This window comes from Myotis davidii, unplaced genomic scaffold (genome assembly GCF_000327345.1).
Source record: "Myotis davidii unplaced genomic scaffold, ASM32734v1 scaffold196, whole genome shotgun sequence".
NCBI classification, from domain to species: domain Eukaryota; kingdom Metazoa; phylum Chordata; class Mammalia; order Chiroptera; family Vespertilionidae; genus Myotis; species Myotis davidii.
This window is the reverse complement of record NW_006288258.1, coordinates 2,752,108-2,767,777: the sequence shown is the minus strand read 5'-3', so window position 1 is coordinate 2,767,777 and position 15,670 is coordinate 2,752,108. Positions and strand designations below refer to the sequence as shown.

The following is a 15,670-nucleotide window of genomic DNA, read 5'->3' as shown; positions in this document are numbered from 1 at the left end:
TGTTATTTAGTAATCGTATTTGCCTGGAAGCCCATCACCCCGTAGTTATGTTTTTATTTATCACTTGTACCTTGACTTGTTCAACGCCAACCTGTTCTTAGCAAAGTTTCCACAGATTTATTCCCTGTTGCCAAAGCTGGTGGTTGCACTTCTCAATACCCAGGCTGTTTCCCACCTTGGCAGCATCTGCCACTACTGACCATTCATTCCTTCTTCCAGAAACATTTTATCCCATTGGTCATGATAAGCACACACACTACACATTTTCTTACCACTTTTGTGGCTTGTAATTCAGGTTCTTCTTCTCCCACCTATATTTTAAATATGGCTTTTCCTCATAGCTCTCTTCAAGGATGCTCTCTTTTCACTCTAAACTCTGCTTAACCAACCTGCCCTATGCCCATGAATGCTGCAATTACCTTGCTATTTACATCTTCATCTGAGATTTCCCTCCTGAAGTCAAAGCTATTTCTTCGACACAAACTTAGGTAACACAGCACTTCAACCTTACCTTGTTCCAGTGCAATTCATTTGTCCTTCTACCTCCACCTTCTCTTCCTCTGCCTTCTCCCCTTTAGTAATTACTATGACTAAGCATTCCACTGTCCAGGCTCAGGCTATGGTACGGTGCCATCCTAGATTTCCAAGTGAGGTGCTTTCTATCCGTCCACTTTTCTCTGTTCCCACCGCTGAGACCCGAATTCAGACCACTGCTACCTTCTACCCTGTTTACTATCTTTCTACCTCCTGTGGTGTCCCCCCTACCCCCCACTCCATTCCCATTCTTCACCAAGAATGGTCTAATACACACATCTAATAAAGATACTCTAATTTAAAAATAATCAATAGCTTCTCATTATCCTCAGGATAAAGTCCAAAGTCCAGTGTATAAGGCCTTAATGGACTGGTCCCTGTTTGCCTTTTTAGCCTTATTTCTTTCTTCTTGGCACATTTTCATTTCTTTTTCTTATCCATTGCCTTCTAAGCTTCAATTTTTCTGAAAATCTTCCAGTCTTCTAGTGTTGTTTCCTCTGCCTGGTATGCTCTTACTCCTGAACATCCCTTTCCCCACCCTCCCTTACATGGTTAAGGCCTAGGCATCTGTCAGGTATCAGTTGTTGAGCTGTCACTTCCTCCAGGAAGTGTTCCTGGAGTGTCTAGACCGCCCCTTCATGCCTACTCACGCTGTACTTTAAGTGCTGGAGGACTTGCAAGCCACATCAGCTCTGTGTGCCAGGGGCAGAGTTTAAAATGTGGTGGATGCCAAAACCGGTTTGGCTCAGTGGATAGAGCGTCGGCCTGCGGACTGAAAGGTCCCAGGTTCGATTCTGGTCAAGGGCATGTACCTGGGTTGCGGGCACATCCCCAGTAGGGGATGTGCAGGAGGCAGCTGATTGATGTCTCTCTCTCATCGATGTTTCTAACTTTCTATCTCTCTCCCTTCCTCTCTGTAAAAAATCAATAAAATATATTTAAAAAAAATAAAATAAAATGTGGTGGAATACTCATGCCTTGTGTAGTACATTGCCCATAGTCTACTGCATCAATATTTGTGGGAAAATTGATAAAAGAAAGAATAACATCTAGCTGTCAGGTTCTAATAAAGTTTAGAGCATTCCTATCTATCCATAAAGTATGAGCAGCAGAATCTTTACTATCTTTTGACAGAGGTTGTAAAAATACCATCTTAAAATTAAAAAAGACAAGAATGCCACCCTACATTTACTGAGCATCACCAGCAGGCACTGTGTGAAGTGCTTCACATATGCTACGTCCTTTGTACTCACAGTGACCTCTGAAGTAGGGGCTATTTTCTCCACATTACAGATGAAGCAAGTAGGGCTAAAGGAGATGAATAATTTGGCTAAAGTCAGTTGGCAGAGCAGGATTCTATGCAACCCCCACAGCTCCGTCCTCCCCAAATCATTCTACAAAATGGATAATGTGTACAACAAAAATGTCTTGAATACTTCCTTTGTGTAAAATACCCCTAAGGATGTGTACACACAGTCCCTGCACCCCTCCAGTGAAAACAACCAGCAATACTGAAGAGCGGGCCTGTTTTGTATTTGTCTCGTTATTACCAACAGCCTGGCAAAAAATGTTCTGTATTTCATGGAACATATAGGGGAAAGCAGAAAACTTTCCAGCTCTTCTGCATCAGATACTGTAATTTTATTATTTAGCAAATAATGTGAATGCTCAGGTTCAATAACAATCACATCCATATGTAAATGCACATAGTGAAGTATAATGGAAAACCAAGTAGCAGATTCTCATTATCCGCCTTTTTGTTGAAATCTATGCCAATGTTCTCCATTGTAAACAAGCACTGAATTACAGAGGTATAGGCCTGAAATAAACCTGGAAATTATTTACTCCAGTTCTCCCCAATTATTTTTTAGCTCGACGTCCAAAGGAAAATAGCTAATGAGTATAAGAAAGAACCAGGACTCAGGGAAACTCATTGGCAGTATCTGCAAAAGCTGCACCTGTGCCAATCCTGAGATCCAGCTATTCCACTCCTGGGAATATACTATACATACAATGGAATATTGTGTATATATATTTATGACATGCAGGGTGGGACAGAAGTAGGTTTACCATGGAAATCACACAATAATCCTATATAATAAAGATGTAATATGCAGATGGTCATTACGCCGTGACGTGTAACGACCGACTGCATAATGACTGGATCACAGATCAGCAGGAGGGTGGGGCAGTGAGCTACAAGCGGGCAGTGGAGAGCTACAGGAGGGAGCAGGGCAGCAAGCTATGAGGGGGGGTGGAGGCAGCTACAGGAGGGCGGGGCAGCGGGCGGAGAGCTAGTGGAGGGCTGCAGTGAGCTACTGGAGTATGAATTCGTGTGCAGGGCTGCTGGTTAATAAATAATAATACAAGAATAAACTGTTTCACGTACTCACAACTGTAAACCTACTCTTGCCCCAACCTGTATGAATATATGTATATGTAATGCTCATACAAATTTTTTTTGCCAAACCCCACACAGAAATCAATCTAGTGATCATCAATAGAATAGGCAAATAAAATATGGTACATTTAAGCAATGGAATATACCATGTATTGATGTCAACAAAGTACAACAGAATCCAACCATGGGGATGAATCTCAGAAACATTAGCAAAAGAAGTAATAATTTTATCACGATCTTATAACTTTCAAGAAATAGCCTAATGTAAACTATGATGTCATAAATCAGAAGAATAGTTACTGGGGGTGGAAGGTGGGGTGTGATTAACTGAAAGGGGTCACAAGGTTGTTTGTTGGAATGTTGGTGATTTCTATCTTGATTTGAGTGGTGGTTACATTGTGTGCTCACTCTGTGACAATCCATTGAGCTGTACACTTACAGCTCTGTACTTCTTATGTGTGCGTTTTTCTGTATGTATGTTCTTCTTTCCCCCAAAAGAAGAAACTTCGGAATTCTCATTATTAACTTCAGACATTATAAAAAATTCTCTGACACAATGTGAAAAATTTATGGAGTGCTTCAAATCTTAATTCTGCTAAAACTAACATTTGTTTCCGTCATATCAACAAAAATAAATACTTCAGTTTTGAAACCATTTGCTACAGAAACAAATGTGTTTGACGAGAAAACAAAAACAGTATTTCCTTTGGCAAGCATTTGTTGGATTGGAGAAAGCAAATGTAAACCTTTCAAAGTGTTACCGAATTTGCTTACATGCTTAGCTCACTCAAATTTCAGAATTTTGTGGAACTATATTTTGTAAAAACTGTATCTCCACAAATAATTTTAACAGAAATAAAGAGATTGAATGTCTAAACTGTTGCCATGGCTATGTCCCACTGCACACAGTTTTATAATGCCTGGCAGGTATTAGGCATGCAAAAATATTTGCTATCTGAATAAAAATATAGTACACTGAATGATCTTTAAAGTACTTCTAATTAATCGTTTCCACATAGAGGTATTTTTAAATACTTGGTAAATAGGAGGTTACTATACTGCTTTACTATTTTAGTAGACATATAATGGAGAACAATGACTGAAAAATCTCTATCAAATGCTAATTATTATTACCTAAAAAATACCTATATATGATAGAATATCACTAAATGATCTCTGAAGTAACAAATCATTTCAGATAAAGAAGATTTATTAAACAAAAACTTAAAAGTCATTAAGACCTTAGAAAAATGAACTACCCCTTCCCCACCTGGTCCACTACATTTAGAGAAAAAAATAAAATGGAGACAGGAGTATAACTCTCCCTGGGAGTAATCATGTATTAAATTGGTGTCAAGGAAACCTTACAAAATATTAGCTTTCAGGGAAAAACACAATTTATAATTTCTACTTTTAAGTAATATATTCTTACTATGACTCTAAAATCTGTCTAGGCCACCATTAACATTTTGAAAGAAAATTCTCCAGTTCTTACCAAACAGAAATAAATAATATCTGACAACAGCATTAGGGAACATAAACATAAAATTACCTGTTATTAAAAACGGAGCACATTTTTCTCAAAGAAATATATTACTCAGCTGTAAAATAGTATGTTTGCCATTCACACTAATGTTTCAACATTATGGTTCAATCTTCTAAAAAGCTGACATGGAAAATAATGGCCTAATAAACTAATTCATCATAATGTGCAAAAGAAACTGCTGGAATAAATTGTAATAACCTTTCAAAAACTAGCAGCTTTTAAAAGTATTAATTCCTACTTCAGGTAATTGGAAAGGACACCTGGGTGGGTAGGCAATATTTTTTATGGGATTGCTCTGTCAGGAGCTCAGACTGTCCCTGGACTCAGCAATGATCATTTAGCACTAAATGACAGTGAATCTTGCAAATAGGTCTTCTAGGTGGTGTTTGCCATAAATTACCAAACTCAACTCCCCTCAAGGTCAGTCAAATGAGAGGGCAGGTATCAAATGGCCTTTGTGGAGACCTAGAGTGATCCTTGGTTTCATAAATGGACAATAGTTGTGTTGGCTGCCATAAAATCAACTTAATGCACTGACAACATAAATTACCATCAAACTTTGACAACTTTTGTTCCTAGAAACAGCTGAAGAATGCTTTTTATCAAAGCGGGGGGAAATGGATAACAATATGTTTTGCTCTGTAGCAGACCATAAATATTTTTATCAATGCTAAGTGGAGAATGAATTAATATTGGAAGCCACAATATGTTTTATTTGATGCATTAAAAACAGTATCTAAGTAATATTAAAGTGACACTTGCTTTTTAAAGTAACTGGTACATATATAGATAAGAGAAAGGGAGAAAGTGTTCTAAGGAACAAGGTTGTATTTGCCTGGTGCTGGGTATTTTTTACCAAACCTAAATAACCAAAAAGAATATTTCTTTCTAGTCTTATTTGATCAATGAAGTCCACTGGACCTAAAGGAAAGATAGATTCTTCTGCTCTCATAGTACCCTGAATAAATCATTAATTCACTTTCTTTATGGCTCAGTTTTCCCATCAAGTACAATAATTAAACAGGGACCTTTTGAAGACCACAGGATTTATCCTGGGAGGAAGCACCAAATATACCCAAACTGCTAGAGAATCATATCAACATACTTGTAAGAGTGATCTAATGTAGACAACCAATAAAGAGATTTTAAAAGTCACTTTGGTAGAAAACATAACAATAGCAAAATCAATAAATGAGAATTTTGGAAACAAATTGGACATCATTGTTTAGCTGAATTTACATCACTCATCTAAGCATTCTGCCAACCTATAACTGCATTATTATTATTACTATAACATAACGTTACAAACATTTTCTCAGGCATTTTTATAAAAGTATTTATTATCTCTTTGGAAGCAGGATTTCACTGTAAATTTGCCTAGAAAAAAAATGCCACATTGAATAAAAGCAAGGTCTTCCTGGAATCCAGTGGCATCTCAGAACATGAATATTATGGATGATGCCCAATTAATTCTAAAACAAAAGTTATAAACGATATAACTTCCCAAACAGAATTTAAAATTAATTATTTTGTGTCGTTCTCTCCCATATCTAGTCATCGCCTTCTCTCGTCTTTTTTTGCACTGCCTCTTGCATTTATTTTCTTCCTTCTAGTCCAACTGTCACTTTTGTCCAAAACCTCATCACCTTAGAACTGAATTATTGCTGTAGTTTCTTTGCTCCCGTACTCTCTGAACAAATTCATTCTGCCCAGTTCTGCCAAATTTATCTTTTCTTTAAAGCACTGTTTAATTATGTCATTTCCCTGCTCAAAAATTTTCAATGACTCCCATCACCTTGAGGCCAAAGGCCAGAGTCTTTAGCTGGAATCAGAGCCCCTGGCTATCTGGGCTCACCTCCTTTTCCAATCTTGTCTTTTCCAGTTCCCTTGAAGAAGCCTTCAGGATAATAAATGCGCCTGCTGCTGGCCACCTCCACCCCAAGTGCCTGCCTGGCCAGTGCCGTCCATCCTCTCTGACTAGACAGTGGCCTTTTTTGTGAGGCCTTTTCCACTACTTTAACCCATAGTCAGCATCTCCAGCCGTGAAACTATAGTAGTCTTTTTTTTTTTCTTTTTCATTAAACACAATTTATTTCACTGTTGCCATGTTCCTTAACTTCAATTTTTGTTGCTTAGTGGTTTCCATGTCTTTTTTTCTCTAATTAATTTATAAAGCTGTTTGAGGTCAGGGTCTGCGTTCTTATTCTCTGCCAATCTCCCTAGCACACACTATTATGAAAATAGTGGGCAATCAGTGATACTTGTTTAATAAATGAATGCGAAAATGCTGCTCTAGGCTTCTTGTAAGATTAGGATGAAAGATATTCAGTTGTGTTTGTAACTTGCGGCATTTAGAACAGCAATTTATGCATGCAGGGCAGTTTTCCGGAGTTTCATAAACCTGTTTTAATTTTTAAGTTCTTAGGAGAATTGTAGATTATAAAATATAAGCTGAGCACAGGAGAGTTATACTGTTAAAATCTGACTTTGATGTAAACTTGAGCCTCATTAGACTAAACACAAAGTGGTGCATATTCATTGATTTAATACTAATTTTCTGAAAGTTCCTTACTAACAGAAAGTTCAATAATTTCTAAACAAAACTGAAATCATTTCAAGACATTCAGAGGAAAAAAGATAAGTATGCAGCAGTCCAGAGTCTTTAGTTTATAAAAGTTATATATTTTAGCTTATAATATTAGAAAGAACATGGATTTTGAACTCAACAAGACCTGAGTTGGAAACCCAGTTTTGCTGCTTATCAGGGGTGCCATCTTATGTCAGTAATTCAGTGCCTTTGAACCTTAAATATCTCACAGGGAAAATGGGAATACTAATATCCAATTCATTTGAAAATCCTGAGATGAAAAAGCCTCTTTTGAGCTGTATATTAGGATAAGGAACTTAGGACACCTAGCCCAGTACGTGGCACATTAATAAATTGTAGCTATTATTATTGTGTGTGTGTGTGTGTGTGTGTGTGTGTGTTTAACTTTTTACCTCCCTTCCTCTATGGAGGCAAATGGCTTCCCTAATAGTTAAAAGCGTGAGCACAGGAGTCTCAAAATCTGGGTTTGAATTGTGGCACTACCTTTTCACTGGTTTTCTCAACTATATCAGAGGACATATGAGGAAAACAAAATATACTTGCAGGGACATTCTGAAGACTAAGAATGATCTATTTTAAAGGGTCTAGCACAGAATAGGCACTTTATGAATAGCAGATATTATAATTCTTACTATTGGCCTAGTGCACGGATTTGTGCACATTGAAAGGGAAATAATTAGAAGAAATATTTTAATATTGCCATTTGCCCTTTTTCCCTCAGTGCCTGTGAGCTGGGAGGCAGTCCTAACCCCTCCGCCATCGCTGCTGGTCACCGTCTGCATAGTAATCAGCAGGGCAATCGGCCCCCACCTTCACGGCTCCCTTAGCGCCTGGGAGCTGGCCAGTGGCCCCGCACCCCACTGCTGGTTGCCATCTGTGGGGCAATCGGTGGGGCAATTGGGCCCCCACTCACACCTGCCTTGGCCTGGCGCTGCCCGCTCACCTGCTCCACCATCCCACTGCGGCCCCACTCTCATTGGGGCCCATTGGGGCCGGCAGCACCTCCACTGCTGCCCGCTGCCAGCACTGCGCTGCCGAAGCCCGCCATGTTCTACGCCACCTTCTGGTGGTCAGCGCACATCATAGCAAGCAGTCAAACACCTGGTCTCCTGGTTGAACTCCTGGTCGGACTACCACCCGAGGGGACAATTTGCATATTAGGCTTTCATTATATAGGACTAGAGGCCTGGTGCATGAGGTTCATGCATGGGGGCGGGGTTCCTCAGCCCAGCCTGCCCCCTCTCCAATCTGGAACCCCTTGGGGGATGTCCGACTGCCGGTTTAGGCCCACACTTTTAACAGATGACAGCTCCATTGTTGTTTCTTTCTTTTCATACTTAAACCCATTGGAATTAGTAGGTATTCAAAGTGTGTATACATTTTGGGGGGACACCCTGTATATCTCTAGTCAGTGGTGAAAGGAACCAACAGCAGGTTTGGAACGCCCAGACTGGGAACCTCGCTCACTCCCCACATGTCTCCCCACTCCGCTTTCCACCTTAATGGGCAGTGGGAGAATTAATGTTTTCTCTCATTAACTTGGAAAAGCATGTCCTATCCCCTGCTGCCTGGCAGGAGTGCGCTAGGCCCTGAGCAGGTGAGGCTCAGTAGAGTGGCCTTCGCTCAAGGACGCCAGTGCCCTGAGTGCACATTCCTCCTCTGCAGTTGCTCCGACCCTACCGCCATTTCACTGAGAGGACAGACCTCCTCACATCCTCTGGGTTCCTGACCCCTAACGCTGACTGGAGGCACCTCAATGAGGGCTGCCCCACGCCCACCAGGTGTGTCTGTCTGCACCTGCTCCTGCCTCAGCACCTGCATTAGCCCCATGAAGGTGATCTTGTCGCTGCACTGGCCTCCTTGGGCATCACCACTCCGCCCTCTCACTGACATCTCACAGCTGCCTGTCCCGAGCACCCAGACACACTCCAAAGGACGTGAGTGTGCCAGAGGGGATATGTGCACGTTGTGTCGGGGATGTAGGCACGCCGGGGTTGACGGAAGTGCGGCGGAGGGGCGGGGGGAACATGCACGCGCCGTGGTCTGGGACTGTTGCAGGCATGCGTGGGTGACAGCGTTCTGAGGGACATTTGCACGCAAGGTGAGGGGATAAGATGCGCACACTGGAGACCTGTGCAGATCTGTAAACCCGTGCGGCGAGCCCAGGAGGACGTCAATCTGGCCTACCACCATGGCTGTCCCTGTGATTGCACACCTTCTGGGCCAGGAGGCGGGACTGGAACAGCCACTCCACAGCACTGATGGCCCACAGGTGCTGCTTTAACTTGGCCTGCAGGCTCTGCTTAGTGCTGCTCACAGCTGCTGCCGCCACGTTGAGAGTACATGCCACCCTCTGCTGGGCCCCGCCTCCCCTGTCCCCACTGGGCCAGGCCTGCGGTGGAGGGGCCTCTCTGTGAGCCCCTGAGGACCACAGCCAGGGCCGCCACGGCCTGCCCCCATCCCCAATGCCACAAGTCCCCGCCCACCCACGCCTGCTGCTCACGCAGCCTGCTGATGGGTGGTTACTGTGACAGCATCCCGATGAATTTGCATATTACCCTATTATTAGTATAGACGAGTCTTCTCCCAGACAGGGACCATCCTGCTATATATTGAAGAACCTATGTTCACAAATGTTTTTTAAGTAATAGAAGTAGGAAAAATTTCCTCTATTATATTTCACTACTTTGCAAAAAAATGTAATTTAATATTGTAAAAATTATTTTTATAAACATTTATATAATTTATAAGGAATACACTCTAAAAATATTCCTTAAATTAACCATTTGTTGCTCCATTATACCAATCATTATCCTTACAAGCCATTCTACCATCAAGGTGCTTAATAATTAACAATAATGATAAAGTTCAAATATTAAAGAGGCTATTATAATAGGTTAAATCTGTTATTGTCATAGGCTATATTTTTCAAAATGTCTGCAAGTTAAAATTGGTCAGATGCAATTGAGCAATCGATCATAGATTCTCCATCTCAGCAGTAGATCTTGGAAGTGGAGGCTTCCTCTAGGCAAGCTTTGACAAAAGACACTTATGAAAGTGGTTTCTTAATTTCTCTTTGATTTCTTCAATACTGTTTAAAGTATCAGCTAGGTTGCCTGTTCTCAATCAAGTTAAAATGCAATTTAAAATATCTGATAGGTGGTTTCTGGAATTTATCATGTAAACAAAGGAAAAGAAAAAATATGTGTATATTCTTATAGTAAACTAGAGGCCTGGTGCACAAAATTCATGCACTTGGGCAGTGGGGAATCCCTGAGCCCGGCTTGTGCCTTCTTGTAGTCCAGGACCCCTTGCTCTTTACCACCCGCCTGCTCACTCCTTACCACTCAGCTCACTGTTCCTTAGCACTGCTGCAGAGGAGGGAGAGGCTCCTGCCACCACCACTGTGCTCACCAGCTGTGAGCCCGGCTTCTAGCTGAGCAGCGCTCCCCCTTTGGGAGCGCACTGACCACCAGGGGGCAGCTCCTGCATTGAGTGTCTGCCCCCTGGTGGTCAGTGCATATCATAGCGACTGGTTGTTCTGCTGTAATGGTTGCTTAAGCTTTTATTATATAGATAACTTCCTTAAATCTAAATACATGCAATAGGTCATATGCTGAGATTCATTGTTCTCTAAACTCTGTAGGGATGTAATTAAATGCTAAGAAATAGAAAGCACTTTACAGTTTTATAACACTGAACTGTTTTTACTATCGTAATAAGTGAGGCACATGCCTATTTAGTTTATGAACTAAATGTGTGCCATAGTTTATTAACTCACCAAATAAATCTAACTTCCCTTCAAAACAAGACACCAGCAACAAATGAAGTGCCATTAATTTCTATGAAAAACTTTTAAAGAAATTGTTTCAAGAACAAGCAGCCTGGATCCCACTGAGGCCCTTAGGGGTTTCAGGTACTCTGGAAGGTACACATGTAGTTTATTTTATTTTATTTTTGAGCTTTGTTTTTAAAATGTCTTTTTTTAAAAAAATATATTTTATTGATTTTTTAGAGAGAGGAAGGAAGAGAGATAGAGAGATAGAAACATCAATCAGCTGCCTCCTGCACATCTCCTACTGGGGATGTGTCCGCAACCCAGGTACATGCCCTTGACCGGAATCGAACCTGGGACCTTTCAGTCCGCAAGCCGACGCTCTATCCACTGAGCTAAACCGGTTTCGGCTTTAAAATATCTTTATTGATATCTTTATTGTTGAAAGTACTCCATATGTCTCCCTTTTCCCCCCATTAACCTCTTCCAACCCAGCCCCACACCCCCATGGCACACATGTAGTTTTAGAACCATGTATTTAAGGATAATATTACTCTAAATCCTTCAAATGAGTAGCTTGTCTCACAACCATCCCTTATACAAGATACATGGCCCCATGTACAACTGTCCTGATTTCCAATGCTTTGTCCTATACATCCAGTGTTTGGTTTAGTGATTGTGGCCATTATAGTTACATTTTAGAACATGATCTAACATATCCTCAGGATAACTGACAACTGAACAGCCTTGAATCAGCACTGGTACTAGAGTAACACCTTCTAGGTCTGCCCCCAGATGCTTCCACAGGCATGGCATTTCTTTGTCTTTGATCTTCACCTCCTTTCATTGCTTCCACCTTCCTCCCATCACCTGCTAGGGAATTCAAACCTTCTGGGGACTTCTTACTTGTTTCAGTGTTTATATTCACCAGACCCATAATTATAGTTTATGTCTACAGCACCAATGATAATTTCAAAGCCATTTACAAATAAAATATTTTGATACTCAAAATAACTGAGGAAACTGAGGCATAAGGAGGCACATGCATCACCTGAAGTTGTGTCAAGAGGATCTGCCTCATGACTGAATCCGAGTCTCACTTTACCCCATTACTGCCTCATCATTTCTTGGTCTTTGGGTTAGACTTACATTGGAAATTCTTTCCCACCAGTTGTGTGATTTTTAAATATGTTGGTTAGACTATTTGAATTTTAGCTTTTTGGTTGGTAAATGGGGGTAACAATCCCTATTTCATAGGGTATTTTGAAGATTAAATGAAATAATGTTCGCAAAGTAAAAAAGAACACCCCAGCAAACCTAGAATAAGATAAGCATTCAAAAATGTTAGTTCTTCCCATCCCTTCTCATGGAAATATTTTACCTGAAGGTAGTTTCTTTAGGTCCACAGAGGATTTCTAAAGCTCCTCTGTAATTAAGCAGTGGGCCAGAAGGGCAGAGTATACTTAATGTATCAGCAGGGTGACAAAATTTAATTTAACCAAGGATTTATCAATCATCTACTACATCCCGGCACAGTGCTAAGTGCTACAGATGCACTAATGAAGCAGCAGCGGCCAAGGAATTTTGGCAGCGACAAGAACAAGACTTGATGATTTCCTAGAAAATGAAGAGATTCCAAGAAGGCTAGTCTGCCAAGTTTAACAGAGCTCTTGGTAAATTCTCCAAAATAATTTAAAATAGAAGAAAATGATTTAAAAATTTATAAATTTTGGAGTTTACTCTTTGATGGCAAGTGAATACATTTTATTCACTTGCTAGTAATATTCACCACCTCTCAGGGCCACAGGGCTCCTGTTTGTAGAACGGTGATAACGGTATTTTATAGCATTATGAGAAAACTAAGATGGAATATTACTAATATAAAACTAAGATGGAGTATACAGTAGTAACTAGGTAATGATTTTTTGAGTGTTTTATATGTATTAGATATTCTAAGCCTCTTAAAATTTGTTAGCTCATTTAAACTTTACAACAACTCAAGGAGATGGATGGAATTACTACTATTTTAGAGATGTAGACATCTCTAAAGCACAGAAAGTTGTTGTTTTTCTTTTTTTCAGAAAACCTTGACCAGAGCACCCAGCTAGTCATTGCCTGAGCGGGAACTTAGACTTAGGCAGTGTGGCTTCAGACCCTGTGTCCTTTACCCCTGCCCGCTGCTGCCTCACTTCATCATCACAGCTCATGACATGCCCTTTTCTGCTGCTCTGGAATCCGGCATACAAAAATGTGGCAGATCCTGCCTTTCCAGCAATAAACAGTGGCACTGAGGACACAGGACATGGGCATAACGAGAAAAAAAGCAGTATGTGGATCACGTTGTCAAATGCCAGAGAAAGGGTGTAACTACACGTTCTATAGAAGTTTGGACCAAAGCTAATATTGGGGATGGAGAAAGCAGCAAGAATTTGTAGTGGAGGTAGACCTTGACTTAGATCTTGGAGGGGAACCAGAACTAAAACCAGCCCAGAGGAATTGGGAGTTATTTTGGATGGTCAGAGCATGGGGAGAGCAAGGACACAGACCCAGTGGTCAGTGTCCTTGGGAGGAAGGTTTCTACATGGGAACACCGAGGCTAGAGAGCAGGAGGCAATTTAAGTCACTTTGTAGGATGATTTCAAAGTCCAAGAGAATAAAGAGGACCTCCCGCTGCAGGGCCACCGGGGTGTGTGAGTGGCCTTGTGCACGTACTCACATACGCCTGGCCATCACATAGGCTTTCAAAAGGCTGATGGGGCGGGGGTGGGGGGGTGTTACACGCAGAAGCACACAGAAGTCTTCAATGCACATACCTACATTCAGACACTTCCCGGTTATTCCAGCGATGATTATCTGGTTGGTGGATATTCCATGGCCTCTCCTTCCCTACGGCCTGTCTTTTGGGCTTGTCCCCTGCTTGTCAGCACCTGAGGGTAGAGGCAGAGACAACGTGAGTTTCCAATTAGTCGTTTCCCATCCCCTTCTTCTTAGTAGCTGTGGTTAAAAATTTGCTTTGGGAAGGAGAGATATATTGTGGATGATCAGAACATTTCTTTTTTTAAATGGCACTTCCAGTCTCTTTAGTAAACAATTTGCTGATGAAGAGCAGAGCTCACATTTGAGCCTAACCCTGGATTGTGTAATTGTTAATTCCCTTTCATCAAAGACATACTCCTAGGTACTTTCAGATAATGTTCTTGTAGCAGGACCTTGGTTCTGCTGAGCTTTTTAGGCGAGAGTGGTTAAATGTACTCTCCTTAAAATTGCTAATATCGCGTGCCTCCAGACGGACCTTTTTATAGGATGATATTATCCATATCAATCATTTTTACCTTTGCTGCTACTTGAATATATTAAACAATTGCTGCTGCTTCCTAAGTTGAATAGATTATCAGAAGACCTGAGTAATTCTCTAGCTGCAAAGTACATATTTGGCTCTAAAATTAAAGTGTTGGCTAGATAGGTAGAAAAAGAAAGAGATGGGGAAAATAAAACAGATTGCAATGAAACAAATTTGCAATGCCAAACTTTTTTTTTTTAAAGTAGGATTTCATTATTTCAGGCTATTATTAAGAATGTATATGACATTGAATAGATTGTAGGAGCCCAGTCCCAATATATTGTTATCACTAGTATATATTTGAATATAGTAGATGTAAAAATTATTCTAGTCGAAAATGGCCAGAATACCTACCTTGAATACCCATATTTTAACTTGGGTCTCTTGTGTGAAAATATATTTAGGGTGCAAAGCAAACACACACACACACACACACACACACACACACACCCTCTTAAGAAGAGGAAAGACCTTAGAAACTTATATAGTTGGTTAATAACCAGCTATCAAATCTGTTGTTCTCCTCTTTGGTTCATACTGCATTACATCATTTCCAGTTCTTCCACTTGAATCCTTGTCAGCTCTTCACCTCACAATCCCAACATTGCCCAAATACTTCTAGAGAAATCAGAGAATGAGTAGAAATAAGTGCCTCCATTTAATTCAGGACATGGCACACATCAGTAGTGCCCACCTGTAAACTGGCTCCATTGCTCATGAGAATGTCCGGGCATGTTCATAGGCCTGTTAACCCCAACATAAAATAAAGCAAAGCCTCAACTACTCTGCTTCTGAATTTTTTTGATAAACTAGAATTATTTCTAAAGTTCTCAAATAAACAGAAATCATTATAATTATGAATAATTAAAACGCTAAACTCAAGAGGGTACTCAACATTTATTACACTGTAGAATTCATCCCCTAAGGGCAGTATCTTCAATTAGTTCAGTTTTACAACACAAGAAAAAAATGTGACAATCACTAATTACAGGTGTTTAGTACAAGGAGCAAAACAAGCTAACTTGCCTTTAAATCACCCTTTTCCACCCAGAAAGGCACTGTTCACTTTTAGATTCTTAACATTTATACTAATTCCAGACCACAGAAAAGCAATAGATAATAGAAACCATTTATTTTTTAAATTTGCAAACATTGATTAAGCACCTGCCATGTGTCAGGATTTATGTTAAATGAATAACATTCCAGTATAAGAACTAGCTAATGGTTATTTTTAAACATATGGAAACATATATACAAATTTGACTATATCAATATATTTGTATATTCTTACAAATATAAAGTTTGGAGTATATATCTATAATTTATAAAATGAAGCTATTCAGTTGTTTTCCTCATTATTCAATTATTTTTTTTCGTTTTCTTTTCCTTTTTCTTTATTGATTAAGGTATTACATATGTGTCCTTTCCCCCTATTACCCCCCCCACCTCCCACCCCAACTCATTCC

General features: G+C 40.3%; 1 protein-coding gene across 2 annotated transcripts in view; it reads right to left on the bottom strand.

Annotated features, from left to right (window-relative positions):
• The window catches only part of HS3ST5 (heparan sulfate-glucosamine 3-sulfotransferase 5), a 148,563-nt gene that overhangs the window by 90,217 nt on the left and 42,676 nt on the right, over positions 1 to 15,670 (bottom strand). The window contains exon 2 of one of the 2 annotated variants that reach the window (XM_006760157.2): positions 13,678 to 13,791. The gene's annotated coding sequence lies outside the window, so the exon portion shown is untranslated. The remainder of the gene's footprint in view (positions 1 to 13,677; positions 13,792 to 15,670) is intronic. The other variant, XM_006760158.2, reaches the window with a different exon arrangement.